At 33.7% G+C, this 4,636-nt stretch overlaps 1 pseudogene; it reads right to left on the bottom strand.

Moving 5' to 3' along the window:
- LOC108366112 (jerky protein homolog-like) overlaps positions 1 to 1,722 on the bottom strand; it is a 6,054-nt pseudogene extending 4,332 nt beyond the window's left edge.
- Between the last annotated feature and the right edge of the window lie 2,914 nt (positions 1,723 to 4,636).

The raw sequence follows: 4,636 nt of genomic DNA, 5'->3' as shown, positions 1-4,636 counted from the left end.
ATAACAGCAATATTTCTTGTTTATAATGGATTAGATCCATCGCACACCACGGACCTTATCGGCCGCCAATTTAGATGTGCTCGCTAGTCTTTCCATTGCACCACAACTTATTGGTCAGAGCGATTAAGCTGGTGTAATGTGCGCACCTCCATACATCTTCATGTACATATTTCAAGCGAGCCCTATCATTTAAATAGGCGGCCGATAAAGTCTGTGGTGTGCGGTGGCTCTTATAGCTGTGTCCTTACATCTATTCCGTGTGTTGCAATATCCACGAAAGCAGCAGTTAATTTTTTATGAAGAAAATTATTACAAAATTTTCGAAAATTTCTCTACTTATATGTTTGGCTCTTCTTTGTTTTATTTTTCCAACGTCAAAAGCTGGATTTTTTTTTTTGAAAAAGTTGGTACAACAAAAAATACGAAACACGTTTTCTATCAGATAGCTAAGATGGCGGATAAGAAGAAGAAGTGAAACTACCTTCTAAAAATTATTGTATCATGCGGTACGTGTTGACAGTGTTCAACACAATTTCACTGAATGTGAATTGGATGCGTTCAATGAATTATAAAAGAAATAGAAAATACCCTAACGGCGTGATTTGGCAGTGTTCAATGTGACACACTTTAAACTTAAAATGAAGAACAATTTAGGGTTATCGTGAGTTTCTTTTTCCACGAATCGGTTCACTTTTCATTTCCGTGTATTGACTACGGACGGATGAAAAAATTCCGGTCGAAACTCTCGATAAGGCTGATTATCTTAAAAAATAGTAGTAAAATCGGTCTTTGGGGAGTATGGGAGTACAGATTTCAGAATTGTAGTAAAATACTCCCATAGTAGTACTTTCGGCAGCACTGACCGCAGGTCTCAAGTTTTGTAAAAGATTGGTTGCGATTTCTTCCAAATCCGCTACATTCATATTTAAGTTTTTTCGAAGGATACTTAATGGAATTTCATCTTCAGAATCCTCTTGAATTTCAGCCATATTCAAAACATTGTTCCAGCATTTGGATAGCACAAGAGCATCCACTTTACTCCATGCAGATTCTAAAGTAATAATAGCTTCCTTAAGTGTGATTGCCTTCATACATTCTAGCAAATCACACCCCTTTGCAGCAACGGAAGCCAAAAGACTGTTTCTGTAATAAAGTTTCGTAATCCTAATTGCGTTTTGATCCATGGGTTGTATTAGGGGGGTTCTCATTTGGTGGCATAAACATTGTTAAAATAGAGCCGTCTTTACTTTTAAGTTCATTCTCAGGTGGATACGATGGAGCGTTATCAATTAAAACGATAGCTTCAACTGGAAGTCCTTTTTGTGTCAAAAATTTTGTAACCTATGTACATAATTGGATGAGTTGTAAGGTACTGATTTGCGAGAAATTAAAACTTACCTCAGGTATGAATGAGCGATGGAACCAATCTTTGAAGATAGCACCAGTCATCCAAGCGGACTTAGAATGTCGATAATGAACAGAGCAGTCAAAACCTTTAAAACAACGGGGTTTTCTAGAGTGTCCCACCACAAGAAGCTTGAGTTGATGAGATCCTGTCGCATTTGAACAGCACAAGAACGCTACCCTTTGCTTTTCCATCTTTGCACCTGGGGCCATTTTTTCTAATGATGAGACATACGTCTTTTGTGGCAAAAGTTTCCAAAATAAAACGGATTCGTCGGTGTTGTAAAGTTGTTCACGACTTAAACCAAGCTCTTCCATTTTCGTCTTTAGCGCTATTTTGAATGGATCAACCAACTGGTGCTGCGAAGATAGTTTTTCCCCAGAAATTTGGAGCAACCGAACGCCATATATCTTTTTGAAGCAGTCCATCACTGGCATTGAATTCAAGGCAATTTTCTTTCATTTTACAATGAAGCTCTTTCGGCTTTTCTTTCAACATCAGTCCGCTAACTGGGAGTTTTTTGTCTCTCATATGCAAAAACCATCGATATATCGATTTTTCCATTTTTGAATACTCTGAAGGGCGCATAGTTTTCCTTTTTCCAGGACCGATAAATGTATTGTTGACACATTTAGAGATAGCATTTTCATTTTTTTCTTATTCCACATATTGTAGACTTTGTCACTCCATATTTAGTTGCTATGCACCTTTTCGTATGTATTCCAAAATATCTGATTTTTCTCTTAAAGTCAAAAACTTATGCTTTTTTGTGTGCATATTTAAAAATTATTAATATCTAATTATTTCTTAAGAAAATAAAGAAGCAATCGTGCTTGCGTGCAATAACCAACTAACAACATTAGAAATTCTTACTGACGACCGACGTAGGAGAAAGCAAAACGTTTATGTTAGCACATACCAGCATTTTCGAGCGATACATATAGACATTTTCAATGAACTAGGGGATTCCCCAAATTACAAAGCGATGGAAATTCTTTAGACATTTTTCAAAACAATAATGTTCATATTTTAGAGCTTTTGCCCCATGTTCATATTTTAGAGTTGCCAATGGTAGCGAAAAAGTGTTCATATTTTGGGATGTTCATATGTTAGGATGTTAATATTATCGCGAGTTCACTGTATATTAACTACCACATCCTCGAATTTCGGCTTTCTAACTTTATTAGTTTAAAAAAAAAAAAATTACACTTCTCTTTATAAGATACTAGCCGACCTGGCGAACTTCGTCCCAATTGGTGGCAATTTCAAAATGGATGCGTATCCTTGTTCAACAGAAATACAATATACATACATAGACTGAGATGAAATACCTTAAAAGCCAGTTTAACGAAAACAAATTAAGTGAAAAATTATTTTTTTCTGTCAGGTTCTATATTAAATTCAAACNAAGTGAAAAATTATTTTTTTTTGTCAGGTTCTATATTAAATTCAAACAAAAAAATAAATCTTCATTAAATTGCTTTCATTAAACTGGCTTTTAAGGTATTTCGACTGGTAGTGGTTTGAGATTTACCACTGCACAAATCAACCCTGGTATGTCCGAATGAAGCTTTAACGCATAATAATATTGGCAAATCACATCCATTAGGCCAATCGTAATACACGTAGGGATGCAAATTTTGGGGAGTAACATCGATGTTTCGATGCATCGGAAAAATGAATATCAATCGCCAGAAAAACATCGATATATCGATGGTTTCCGATGTTTCGAAATTTGTTATGAAAATTTAATACTTTTCAATTCCAACTTTCTGTAATTCAATTATTGCCTTTATTTATTTACCATAACTTCTCAATAAATAGAATAGAAATGCCGTCGTAAGTTCGCTGGGCCTAAAGTTCCAAGGCCCAATTTCGTTGAAATTTCAACGGGATCCCGGTCCTTTTTTAATGACTAAGTATGCATTTTTAATATCGAAAGATAAGAGTAAACTCAGAATTTCTGAATGTTCTTTTTAAAAGAATAAATATTAAAATTCATGGTCAGTCAAAAAATTTTAGGAGCATAATTCGATGTTAAAACATCGCTGAAACTGGCATCGATATATCGTCTATTTATCGATTTTAGGAAATTGTAAACATCGATGGCAAACATTGAATTTCGAACCGATATTATCGATGTTTCAAAAATAACGATGCATCGTTTGCATCCCTAAATACATGAGAGTTCGATATACTCAATGGTGCAACAGGTCGATTTAGTCTGACATTCACGGCACCTTTTCTCACTTGACAAAAAAAAAATTGTAGATATCTACAAATGTACATTTAAAATTATAAAATTTTAATTTTAACAATCAACCTGCCAAAACTGGCAAATTCGGCCAATAAAATTTCAGCTTGCTGCGTTTTTTCTATTTTGCTATATTTAAAGGAAAATTATGGTACGAACGAAATAGGACATACGGCAACCATAGTCAGCACACACTAAAGCAAACAAACTGGAGATTAAAAGTAAATTAACTACAAATAAACTTAACAAATCTTGTGCTTAATAACTTTACTCTCTTTTGCGTTGCATACTAGCATTAATAATAAAATTTGCCATAAATAATTCAAAAAGGTCACATTTTCTTTTGTTTATTCACAAACATATGTTTGTGATCAGCTGATTTTCTTACTTGCAAGTGTTCGATAGGAAAAATTTTTCAAGCAGAAATTTGCAGCTCTCTACCACATTTTGCTCTCTCAATTTCCCCTAACTTGCAAGTTTGCAAGTGATTTAAAGAGACATTATATGGGACATCATGGGGAATTCTCCACAGGCAGTTTTGTAGGAGAATCGAAATGTATGGGTTGCTGAGCTAAAAAAGTGGCTTGTAGAACATGATGCCAAATAAATATAAGCGACGAAAATTTAATTATATATCGACAAATTAGTACAGAGCACGTTGAGAACGAATTAAAAGTATTTTTTAAACTTACTACCTAAAAATATCCATTAAAAAATTATATAAAACATACATGAAAACGAATAAAACTTAAAAATAAAATTATTAATGAAAGTCAATTAGATTTGAGAGCTGGTGTGGAGCTGGATGTTTAACAAAAGTTTGTGTTTATCATATAATTGGACATAAAATCACATTTTTACTGCTTTTTTTCCTAAATTGAGCTTTTTTTATTAAAAAAAAACTTTATTAGTAAGTTTTAGAATTTCTAGAGTGTACTGATTTCACCCATTTTCTTAAATTTAGCTTTTATTTTTAT

The sequence above is a fragment of the Rhagoletis zephyria genome, unplaced genomic scaffold (assembly GCF_001687245.7).
Source record: "Rhagoletis zephyria isolate East Lansing unplaced genomic scaffold, Rhagoletis_zephyria_1.1 Rzeph_scaffold_02148, whole genome shotgun sequence".
Taxonomy (NCBI): Eukaryota; Metazoa; Arthropoda; class Insecta; order Diptera; family Tephritidae; genus Rhagoletis; species Rhagoletis zephyria.
This window is presented reverse-complemented; position numbering and strand designations above follow the sequence as displayed.